This window comes from Mastigoproctus giganteus, chromosome 8 (assembly GCF_048544385.1).
Source record: "Mastigoproctus giganteus isolate SK-2022 chromosome 8, ASM4854438v1, whole genome shotgun sequence".
Lineage (NCBI taxonomy): Eukaryota > Metazoa > Arthropoda > Arachnida > Uropygi > Thelyphonidae > Mastigoproctus > Mastigoproctus giganteus.
In genome coordinates this window covers 59,633,936-59,647,362 of record NC_143582.1, presented here as the reverse complement: position 1 = coordinate 59,647,362, position 13,427 = coordinate 59,633,936, and the positions used below count along the sequence as shown (strand labels likewise).

Below are 13,427 nucleotides of genomic sequence, written 5' to 3'. Positions count from 1 at the left end.
TATAAGAACATTCGAATTCTGTCACCGCTGTTATAGTATTGATTACATTACTCTGCATTTTTAAAAAAATTCTCTGATGTTTTCTCAGAAAAGGGTGTTTCTGAATCATTTCCTAATGTTGATTTCAAAAATGACTTCTGTTTGTTCTCACCACAACAGGTTTCTTAATTGTGAAAGAAAATTTGATTTTAGACAAATTTTTATTAATTTTGGAAGAATTTGTGCACCAAAATTATAACAAAATTGTGAATTTTTACCAGACTTTAATATTTAAAGTACATGTTTTTAAAAACATTATTAAAAAGGGCAGTGTAGTAAAAAGTTCACTAAACACTCACCTCTCAGTTTAAAAATTGATCTATGAATGTATCAAATTTTCATTTGATTTTCTTGCAGATCCTTTTACTTTACAGTCCTTCTTCAGCATCTAGAAATAGTCAGCCATCATGTTGACATTTCCCCCTCCCGTGGTACCTCATCTCCATGTCTTTAATGTCCTGGTGAATCCTCTCACACTGATCTTCACTAAAATACTTCCTAGATTTTCTGTGAAGTAGTCGATGTGGGAGTGTAAAAAATTTACCTTGGCACTCATATTGCAGGCCAGCTTCCTGAAATTTGCCAACATATTTTCAACTATATTCTTGAAAATATGTTGGCAAATTTCCTTTTTGTTCCCTAAGAAGTTCACAATAATAGACCTGAAACTAATTCGTGCCTGTTTTTCTCTTTTATTCATAGTTCCCTCGAAATCTCGGTCCCTCATCAGTTTGCAAATTTGAGGTCCAACAAAAATACCCTGTTTTAGCTATTCTTGAGTGATGGTGAGAATATAGTACAAAGGTAGTTGAAGCAAGGACCTTCATGTAGTAAAGTTTTCATAAATTTTTATCAAACCCAGTTTGACATGTAAGAATGGAAGGAGGACAGCCTCAATGATTATCAGTGGTTTATGAACTATGTTCTTTGATCCAAGCAACAAACTGCCCCTCTTTGGTCAGACCTTGACTTCCCAGCAGTTCCTCCTTGCCTGATTGCCCCACTCACACAAAAAAGCAATGCATTTTTGTGTAGCCAGATTGCTGTCCAAGTAACATGCCTATCTCTTTAAAGTCAGCACAGACCAACCAACCATGTTCTTTATACTTAGTATTTGTCAACAACTTCTTCAAGTTCTCATATGTTTCTTTCAAATGATCAGAGTAATTACACTGTGGAAAATACACCTTTCAGACTCCTTTCATGAGTTCATAAAAAGTATCCACTGTGTAGGATTTAACTAATTCCTAAACAGTTCATTAATATTCCTATTTAGGAATAATAAATAAGTCCTAAATAGGTCATTTACATTACTGCAAAAAAACCATAGAATCATCCTCAGAAAAGGAGACTAGTTCTTGTTCCCTGTGTCTGTATATGATAACTATGTCCCATGTGCTAGAAGATTTTTTGACTTAAGTCTAGAACCAAGGAGTTCTGCAAATCATTTGGTAAATTTAAATCTCTTACCAGATCAATGAGTTCATGCTGTGAAAACAGTTGAGGACTAACTCAATGCCTCTAAGCATGTAGACTTTAGTTTCATTTTCAGAAGATTCACTTTCAGCATTCTCAGCATGGAATCAGCAGGTTATTGCCATTTAGGACTGGTTTAATGGCAGATGGAATATAAGGATACATAATGCTATTTTTACTCTTTGCATTGTATCCCTCTACATTAAATAAGCAAAAGTAACACTCATTACAGTAGTTTGTAGGCTCCCACCAAATCATGGGAATTGCAAATGGCATAGCATTCTTTTTACCATTTTTCCAAGATCTCAATGCTTCAACACATGTTTAGCAAACTTTATGTGAAGCACATTGTTTATCTTAGTCACCGAGTTTCACTCCAAAATAAGCACAATACACAATTTTTACAAATTTTGTAATGTTTTGTCTTTGCTTGAGGACTACATAACTTCCACAAATAAAACAAAATAAGTTTGGATTGTACAAAAACTTGCACAAAGATATTTTACTTACTTTTCAGCACAAGTTTAACATGATAACTTATTATTATTATTATTAGCCATATGGTGCAAGAAAGCCTGAGGCTTATGCTGCACCGGCCAAAAAAAAAAAAAAATTCCCTTATTACCCTGAGAGAGAGAGAAGTAGAAAGGAATCACCAAGAGAGGGAAGAATGATGATATCCAGCTCAGCACGCTGGGTGTGCCAAGCCCATACCAACCAGATGTGAGCCCCTGGGGGTAAACTTCAAAAATAAACAAAAATAACTTCAAAAATCTACTGCTACATGAAGCTCTCAAGGTCAAGGAACAAATGACTAAAGGCAGTGTTTCTAAAATGTGAAGATTTAATTTACAAAATCTCAGCATTTACTCCTAAAGTAATACAATCAATCATACAATTCATGACATCAACTTAAGTGATTTGAGAAAAAATGGTTTCTGAAAAAAAATGGTATGTGAGAGAAAAATTGAATAACATTTCTAAAATTAGAATAAAAAACTGTGTTAAAAACAGCTATCAGTTTACAAATATCAGAAATCATGCTGAGTGGTATTATAGGTGTGACTTAGAGGATTTATGTAGTTTTATGGAAGTGTTTGTTATTTGTTATTTGATTTTTAGGAGCATTAGCAACTAAGGCCATATTGCTCTGGGATATGCGGTGGTCATTCCCTGACCTTTCCGCATCCTCCGTATTTGGTGGTGACGGGCTCGAATCCCAGTCTAATCAAGAAGCGTGTGCTACGCACTGCTGCTCCTTCCCACCTGGCTACAGAGGTGCCTTATGGAAGTGTAATCCATATCAAAAGTGTTTTGATTAGGTCCATAAACTTATGGCAATATGAACATTTTTATAATCAGGGCTGGCACTAGCATTTATGGCACCTGAGGCAAAACCATTAAAATTATCTAATTCATATTGTATCTTAATACGCATATACAGGCACTCCCCGGTCTACATAATACTCAACTTACAGAAATTCAACTTTACATAAGTTTTTGCCAGCTGGAGAAAACAAAAAAATCATGGAAATGTATTTTGCATCCCGTAGGAATAAATGGAGGTATCGTAATGTGAACCCAATAACACACTGGTTTTTTTTTTTTGATAATTCGTTTCAACACCTCGGAAGTTGAAATTTTCGCTATATAACTAAGCTATTTTTATCACTCTAAAAGGTCATTTTTATAATGGAAATTGCACTACACTTTCATCATTATCATATGTTCCGTAATAAGAATCAATTTTGAATGCCTTTGTGATATTTTTCTAAAACACATTTCTAGAGGTCACTACCATAAAACAATAAAAACAATTTGCACTTTCCAGTTTATTGGGCTTTTCTGTTAGTGCATCTAATTATAAAGGGGTAGTAAACTTGATCTTACTGAATTTGCAATAATCCCGATAACTAGAATTGTGTGGATTTTTACGTTATTATGGTGAAATGTGTTCCCCCTTCACTGAAATCTTCAATCATATAAAAAATATAAATAAATTTTCAGAAACTTCTCTTCATTCCTCTTTACTTATTACAATGATGAAGGGAAAGAGACCAACAGAAAGTGCAAGTGCTGGCGAAACAAAATTGATTTAGAATTGAAGATGATTAATTAAGAATTATGAAGCAGGACTAAGTTTGTCATCAACTGCAAAGAATTAGGTCTTGCTGAGGTGCCTCCGTAGCCAGGTGGGAAGGAGCAGCAGTGCGTAGCACACGCTTCTTGATTAGACCGGGGTTCAAGCTCGTCATCACCAAATACGGAGGATGCGGAAAGGTCAGGAAATGACCACCGCATATCCCGGAGCAATATGGCCTTAGTTGCTAATGCTCCTAAAAACTAAATAACAAACAAACAAACAAACAGGTCTTGCTGCTTCAACAGTGAATACTATTTTAAGGGACAATGTGCGTATAAACAAACATGTTAAAGGATCAACACATTTAAGATCAACAGCGTTCAGGTGCTATATCAAAGATGGAACAGCTGTTAATAATATGGATGGAAAATCCGGCATCAGGTCAGAAGCGAGTACCCCTAAGGCTAATAACCTTAGTGCTAATAACCATTCAAGCAAAAGCAACAAGTATTTATAACGATATTAAGGATAAGTATGGCGAACCCCAACCCAAGCTCAAGGCAAGCAATGGGTGGTTTAATAGGTTCAAGCATCACAATGGTTTCCAAAACATTAAAGTATGTGGTGAAGTCGCCAGTGCTGATTCTGCAGCTGCAGAGAAATTTTGTGATTTGTTGGATAAAAACCCCTTCTAAATCTCCACAGCTCTCAACTTCCGCAGCGGTGTGCCTATAAGCTGGAGAGTTAATTCTGGCAATGATACTCGAAAGGTAAAACTTGCTGATGTTATGCCTGTCTCCTCTCTCTTTTATGTAATTTTATACACTTTTGTAATTTTTCCTGCACACGAGATAAAAAAAAAAAAAAATGAATACCTAATTCTATTTATGTGTTCGTCAAACATTTCTTTTTTGCTTCAATAAAATTCAGTGCGCATAGTTGTAGAATTTCCCTAAATACTTATGCAGCTATACATAAGCATTTAAGGAAATTCAGACTTACATAAAATTTGACTTATGCAGAGTTCCATTGAATGCAACCCTGACGTAAGTTGGGGAGTGGCTGTATTTGCAGTAGTGCATCTAGCAGCACCTATTTTAGGCAGCACCTGTGGAAAGTCTCTTGCTTGCACACCCTTAGTGCCGGAACTGATTATAATGTAACATTATCAAGTAATAAGTAACAATCTAAAATAGAATAGTTTACAATAACAGAATTTCTAATGCCATCAAATAAGCAGGATTGGTGTCGTGTCATTCTTTTCAATTTCTGTTTTGTGAGTTAATTTTAAATTAAATTTAGGAGATTGATCATATATTCGGCATGCTGATGAGATTATATAAAGGCTGGATGAATATGTTTCATGCCCTCAAGGATTAAAAGAGGGAAGGGCCCTCAAACACTCAGTCACCAGCTCAACACTTAATACAATGCCCTAGAATCAGTCAACATAGTGATAATGATATCTTCTGCAACAGAAATCCTTGGTTCCCCTTGAAGTAGCTATAACTGGTAATTCAATTGTCTGGGAAATGGGAAACATTGTACGAAAAAGGACAGTTGGAAAAGGACAAGGCTATGTCTACCAGGGAGTCTAAAGCTGATGTAGAGCAGCTATCATCTTTTAAGGGAAAAAAACATGATATTAGCATTAGTAGAGGCATATGATGCCAGAAAGCAAACATATACAGCATCAGCCAAAAAAAAATCCCTTCCACTGAAACCATCCATTTGTTCCAAATGTTTGTCTAGTTCTGTCTTGAATTTCTTTAAGCTGTCAACGTCTACAACATATGGAAGGTTGTTCCAGCAATCAACCACACACTGGCTAAAGGCAAATTTCCACACATCTATTCTACAACTGCCTTTACTGAATTGGAATTTATGTCCCCTCAGGTGATTAATCTGCATAAGAGGAAGAATCCCATCAGCATTAAGCTTTCTCAAACTATTCAAGGCCCTATACACCTCAATCAGATCAACATGCAGGTTCCTACTCATCAGACAGGGACATTTTTGCAAAACTTAAGCCTTTCTTCATAAGAGTAACCCTTTGTTCCTTTCACTAATCATGTTGCCCTTCTCTGTACTCGTTCCAGCAGTTCAATATCCTTCCTAAAATGAAGGCTCCAGACATGAATACAGTACTCAAGGTGTGGCCTGACCATTGCCTTATACAAGGGGATAATCACCTCCTTCTCCCCGCTAGAAAAATTCCTGTATAACACTGACAAGACACCATGAGCTACTCTTTCAAATTGTCTGCACTGCTCAGAAAACTTCATATCTGACTACACAATTACCCCCAGGTCCTCCTCATTCTCTACCATCCAGAGTAACATACAGTTGATATGTTACTCTGGGGTGACTGCTATCCATATGCAGTACTTTACACTTGAAAATGTTAAACTTCAGTTGCCACCTGTCTGCCCATCTGCTCAAAGTTCCTAGATCCTCTTCCAGTAGCATACTGTCAGTAATGTTATTAACAACCTTGCCAAACTTTGTACCATCTGAAAACTTGGACATTAAGCCTGATATACCTTCATCAATATCATTAATAAATACAGAAAACAACAATGGACCCAACAATGAACCCTGGCGGACTCCACTAATAACATTAGTACACAAAGAGCAGTGGCCACTGATTACCACTCTCTGTCTTCTCCCACTCAACCATCCCTTTATCCATAGCACGATTTAACCATTAATGCCACTAATAACATTAGTACACAAAGAGCAGTGTCCACTGATTACCACTCTCTGTCTTCTCCCACTCAACCATCCCTTTATCCATAGCACGATTTAACCATTAATGCCATACTGTTCCAATTTGTATAGTAGTCTTCCGTGTGCAACAGTCTCAAAAGCTTTCCTAAGATCCAAGTACATGATATCAAATTATTTTTTGCATCCAGTTCCTTTGTGACCACATTGTAGTATCCAATGAAATGGGGCAGACAAGATTTACCCTTAACAAACCCAAGCTGTGTCGGAACTATAACAGAAGTGTTGTCTAGATGATCCTGCAGAACGTCTTTAACCAATGCCTCCATTAAGTTCCCTCGAACAGAAGTTAAACTATCAGGTCTGTAATTACTTGTATGAGACTTTGATCCTCCTTTATGTATCGGGGCCACATTTACACATCTCCAGTCCAGGGGTACCTTCCCTGAGTCCAAGTTTATCATAATTATGGCTAAGGGTTTGCTTACATCCCTTGCTACCTCCTTTAATATAACTAGATAGACTCCATCCACCCTTCTTATGTGTATCTTCCACAATTTCTCCTCCACTTTGCTCTCACTTATTAAAATATCATTTAACTCACTGCCATAGTTTTACACACCTCTGGTATTCCCCTCCCTGAATAACTCCTCATGTATAAATGTATATGGCAAACACTCATTCAGTTTGTTGCCTACATGAGAAGGATCATCAACAGTAGAACCATCGATATCAAGTGGACCAATCTGAATCATTCCTTTCCTTCTAGAGTTTACATAAGTAAAGAACTCTTTGCTGTTTTTCTTTGCATCCTTTGCCAAAGATTTCTCGTAATCTGCCTTTGCCTGCCTAATCTCCTGTGTGACTTGGTTACAGTCCAGCTTATATCTATCATAGGCTTCCATGTCACATGTTAATTTATATGTATCCCATGCATGTTTCGTCTCTGCCACATGTCTTCTTAGTTCATTTGACATTGATTTTGGCCTAAACCTTCAACAAAATTTCTTAGTTGGTATGAAAGCCTAGTAGCTTACAAGATTTAATTCTTTCAAAATGCTTCTCATTTAGCACATGCTGTTGGTAACATCATCAGTTGGTCCCAATGTATAGAATTTAAAAACAGTCTCAGACTTAAATAGAAAGGGCATAAGAATATTTGCTGATGCTATCGAAGCAGGGTTAGGTGGGTCGGAAAACAGCTAGCTTGGGGGAATTCACAGACTGAAAGGTTAAAAGTAACTGCAGGCAGAAGTGAAGGTGATTCTTTCACTGCTTCTATAATTAGAATAAGCAGAGGCCTGGAGCAAGGGGTGCTGGGGGTTTCAGGTACCGATGGTAGTCATCGTGAAACAAGTGGGTATATGGGGATGTGTTAGGGTAACTAAGAAAACATTGAATGTATACCAATACTACAAGTATAGTAAATAAATTTGATGAATTTGAAGTGTTGGTCAAGACATCAAAGGCGGATATTGTTGGAATATCAGAGACGTAGTGTCACACAGATATTAGGAATGCAGTATTGGAATTTGGGGAGTACAATGTGTACAGAAAGGATAGACAGGACAGGAAGGGAAGAGGTGTTATGCTGTTAATTAAGAAAAACAAAATCAAAAGAAGTGCATCCAGTTGATATAGATGAACAGTGCACTGCTGAGTCAGTTTGGTGTGACATAAGCACTACGAAAGCAAAAATAAGAGTAGAAGTGTGTTATAGGCCTAACGACTCGAATGAGTACAATGAATAATTGTACAGAGAAATAGAGTGGGCTAGTAAATCAGAATGTCTTATAATGGGGGATTTTAACTTCCCAGATATTGACTGGAACTTGTGGATTGGTCACTCACACACAAGTAAGATTTTTGTGGATTTACTGGATTATTGTTTTCTCCAGCAGCATGTTCAAGAGGCAACCAAAGAGGGTAATACTCTTCATCTGGTTATCAGCAGTGATCATTCGTGTGGTAAGAATTTTCAGATAAAGGAACCACTAGGCGGCAGTGTAAATCCCACATCAGTACAGTGTGATCACTTTACAGTGATCACAGTGTACTGATGTGGGATTTACTTAAAGATATAATTACCATCAGGGGTAAAGGAAAGGGTTTTTGCTTCCGTAAAGGTGAGTACAGTGGGCTCAGACAGTTTTTAAATTCCGTACAGTGGGATCAACTGATGATGTATAAAATAATTTTGTTACCAACAGCAAATTCTAAGTGGGAAGCATTCAAGGATTTAATCGTGGCAGCTACTAAAAGTTTCATACCTATTAGGAAAAATTGTTCACGGTTTAGGCCTAAATGGTTATCAAATGAACTAATGAGACTCATGACAGAGAAAAAAAAATGCATGGGATGCATATAAATTATCAGGCAACACAGAAGCCTATGGCAGATATAAGCTAATCTCTAATCAAGTCACAAAGGAGGTTAGGCAGGCAAAGGCAGATTACAAGAAATCTTTGGCAAAAGATGCTAAGAAAAACAGCAAGGATTTCTTTACTTATATACACTCTAAAAGGAAGGGGATTAATCTGACTGGTCCACTTGATATCGATGGTTGGACTGGTGATGATCCTGCTCAGATAGCAAACAAACTGAATGAGTATATTTTGCATCTACATTCACACAAGAGGAGTTATTAAGGTTTGAAAGTGCCAGTAGGTTATCAAATTGTAGCAGGGTGCTTATTGATTTTGTACTAACTGAGAGAGAAGTCGAGGAGAAATTGTTGATAAAAAAAAAAATAATAAATTTTCTGTTTCTACTCCGGGATGACCAAACAGTCAGAGGAGTTAACAAGATAGACAGAATATAAGAAACAGCACCATATTCAGCAGTCACGGGCTTGAACCCCGGTCACTCAAGGCACGTGTACTTATGCACCCGTGTGCCTGACCACTAGGCTACGGCGGCCTGTTAAACATAAGAAAGGCACCTGGGGGCAGATGAGATCTATCCAGTTATATTAAAGGAGGTGAAAAAGGAAGTAAGCAAGCAAATCCTTAGCCATAATTATAAGAGCATCCTTGGACTCAGGGGAGGTCCCCATGAACTGGAGATGTGCATATGTATCCTGAATTCACAAAGGGGATCGAAGGGTGAAACGAATAATTACAGTCCAGCCAGTTTAACTTCTGTTCCTGGTAAAATAATGGACTCACTGGTTAAAAATGCATTGCAGGATCATCTAGACAAGACTGCAGCAATAATTCAGACATAGCATGGGTTTGTTAAGGGAAAGTCTTGTCTGACAAATTTGATTGGTTATAATTATGTGGTTACAAAGGAACTGGATGCAAAAAATAATTTTGATATCATATACTTGGATTTCAGGAAAGGATTTGAAACTGTTGCGCATGGAAAAACTACTGTACAAATTGGAGCAGAATGGTATTAAGGGTAAGTTGCTACAATGGATAAAAGGATGGTTGAGTGGGAGAAGACAGAGGGTGGTAAACAATGGGTGGTGCTCTTTGTGGACTAATGTTATTAGTGGAGACCCACAGGGTTCGGTGTTGGGTCCACTTTTGTTTTGTATATTTATCAATGATACTGATGAAGGTATATCAGGTTTAGTGTCGAAGTGTGCAGATGATACAAAGGTTGGCAGGGTTGTTAATAATAGTAATGGCAGTGTGATACTGCAATAGGATCTAGAAAATTTGGGCAGATGGGCCGAGAAGTGGCAATTGAAGTTTAACGTTGACAAATGCAAAGTACTGCATATGGGTAGATGTAACCACAGAGAAATGTACCAACTGTGTGGTAGTACACTTAAGTTGGTAGAAAATGAAAAAAAACTTGGGAATAATTGTGCAGTCAGATATGAAGTTTTCTGAGCAATGCAGACAGGTTGCCAGGGCAGGTTATGGGGTTTTGTCAATGATATATAGGAATTTTGCTAGCAGGAAAAGGAGATGATTGTCCCTCTGTATAAGGCAATGGTCAGGCCATGCCTTGAGTACTTCAGTACCCCTTGAGTACAGGTCTGGAGGCCTCATTTTAGGAAGGATGTAGATTTATTTGAGCGTGTACAGCGAAGGACAACAAGATTGGTGAGGGGAATGAAGGGATCCTCTTACCAAGAGAGGCTTAACTTCTGCAAATTGCAGTGGCTGGAGACTAGGCACCTGCAAAGTGATCTGATTGAGGAGAATAAGGCCTTGAATGGGTTGAGCACACTGAATTCTGATGGGATTCTTCCACTTGCATTCAGATTACAAACATAAGGGGGCATAAAATCAAATTAAGGAAAGACAGATGTAGAATGATGTGTGGTAATTTGCCTTTAGCCAGCGGGTGGTTAATTGCTGGAACAAACTTTCATCTGTCATTGTGAAATATGTTAAATAAATTTAAGGAGGAACTGGAGAAACATTTAGTGGGATTTGTTTTGTAAAAAAATTTTTTTTTTTTTTGGCTGATGCTGCGTAAGCTCATACATTTGCTTTCTTGCATCACATGCCACTACTACTACATCCATAGTCACATTTACGAAAGCAAAAATCCTTTCCTTTACCCCTACCTCATTGAACAAATCTCATATCATCTAACTGTGATTACTGCAACCTAGTGGTTCCTTTATCTGCATATTCTTAATAAATGAATAACCACTGCTGATATATAATAATATCAGCAGTGATTAATTATGTATTAAGATATCATATAATAATCACTGTTCAAAGTATTACTCTCTCTGGTCGCCTCTCCAACATGATGCTGTAGAAAACAATCATCCCATAAATCCAAAAAAGCCTTGCTAGTGTGCGAATGACCAACCCACAACTTCCAGTCAATATCTGGGAAATTAAAATCCTCCATTATAGGACAATCCGATTTACTGGCCCACTATTTCTCTATACAGCTGTTCATTATACTCATCACAGTCATTAGGCCTATAGCACACTCCTACTCTCAATTTTGGTTTCCCAGCATTATGTCACACCAAACTGAATCAACACTGCACTGTCCACCCATGTCAACTGGATGCACTTCTTTAGATTTCATGTGTTTCTTAACTAATAGCATAACCCTTCCTCCATTCCTATCCTGTCTATCCTTCCTGTACACATTGTACTGCCCAAATTTCAATTCTGCATTCCTTGTATCTGTGTGACACGCCTCTGATATCCCAACAATATCTGTCTTTGATGTTTTAACCAGCACCTCAAATTCATCAAATTTATTCACAACACTCCTAGCATTGGTGTACACACAAGTATACATGCATCTGTTCTTATTCTTAGCTACACAAACACAGCCCATGTATTTACTTGTTCTGCAATGATCACTTTCACTTCTGTAAAAGCAGTGCAATGATCACTTTCACTTCTGCCAGTGGCTACTGTTAATGTTAGTCCATGTACTCTCTCAAGCTGGCAGTTTTCCAACCCACCTAACATAGCCTTAATAGCTACAGCAAATATTCTCGAGCCATTTCTATTTAAGTTTATCCAATCCCTGGAGAAGCTGTCTAAAAAGCTCAGACCATACTGAGAAAAATTATTCTACCCCTTCAGCCTTATCCAATCTCTCCACGGTCAAATTGAATGACAAGGCAGTCATCATATACTCTCTCTCTCTCCTATCATGTCTGGGCAGTATTGCAGAAGCCTTCAAATTCGACCCGAACTTGCAGCTTTTTTTTTCAACATTGACCTGTACTTTTTAAGTAATTCCGCCGTTCTCCTAGTCTTAATATCATTGGTACCAACATGTATAACAATATAGCCTTTGTGCCCTTAAAGTATGATATCTGCTCTACAACATCATCAACTTTTGCCCCTGGTCCTGTTCCAACTATCCTTTTTGCAAAATATATTCCACGTTTACCTAACAACAGAGTCACGCACAACAACTACTTCTTGTGGGACCAGCACATTCTGCCTTGGGGATTGCTGCTGTGTTGCCTGATGATCAACTGCAAGCTCTGTCACTGATGTGTGCAGCTGAGAGCTTGATGGGCCCCTCAATTTAAGTCCTTCGAGGGCATTTAACTTGTCCTTCAAGCTCTCATAAAGGACCATAACAACGCTGAATTGGTGCCTCATTTTTTCCTCACACTATTTACTTCTAGCACACATAAAGACATTCCCCACGGCAATATCATGTCTCGTTCCTAATTGTCCACAAACATCAAACAAGAAGTACATTTCAAAAGGTTGTGATTCAAAGAACAATCCCCCCTCCCCCAGTTCTACAGCACAGCACTCCCACTACTTTGAGTGGTTTGCTTTGCTGCTCTGGTCTGAGGCATGATTTCGATTCAATTTTAATACAATTCAAATATAAATTTAATACAATCAAAAATATTACACTAAAGTTCTATCCCAATGCAGTAATAACGCTACATATATATTTCAGTATCGAGTTTTACCTCATTCCGAATTACGTTATATTAATTTCGTGTCTCCCATCAAGTTTAAGTTATTTGTACTAAGCTATAACATTATGTTTGTAAAATCTAAGTGTTTATACATATTAAGTTGAAATCTTACATTTGTAAAATTGAAGTATTTATAATAGATCTCTCTTTGGACTAATTTTCTTAATAGATTTCTCGAGTACTCAGTGCCCGGCCCATTGTTGTTTTCTATATTTATTAATGGTGCTGATGAAGGCTTATCAGGCTTAATGTGTAAGTTTCAAATTATATGAAGGTTAGCATGGTTGTTAATCAAAGTTACCAGGGTAGACTACTGCAAAAATATCAAGACAAATAAGTCAGATGGGCTGAGAAGTGGGAACTTTTTTTTTTTTTTTAATGAAAACCCCAAACACGAAAGGTATTAGAACCTACAGTACTGTGAAGAGGTTGGAGGTTGAGACGAAAGAAGATATTTGTTGACATTAGACTTGAACTTCTGTAGACTGCAATTTTCAGGAAATACGTATGAAGGAAATTTGTTCCAGAAAACCGCAGTTAAATGAATAAACGGGGAAGATGAGAAGTTGTTTCTGTGAGTTTGCACAGTAAATAGATGTTGGTTGGTAGCGGCACATGTTCGGACTGTTTTAAAAGAGAGAGCGAGAATTATAGAAGCCAATTCAGAAGACCAGTGCCCATCTGTAGAAAAGGCATGCAGCAGAAACAGTA

The 13,427-nt window shown here is 37.6% G+C and overlaps 1 protein-coding gene across 1 annotated transcript in view; it reads right to left on the bottom strand.

The window, feature by feature from the left end:
- The window catches only part of LOC150081560 (uncharacterized), a 710,435-nt gene that overhangs the window by 386,119 nt on the left and 310,889 nt on the right, over positions 1 to 13,427 (bottom strand). The gene's annotated exons all lie outside the window — the stretch shown is intronic.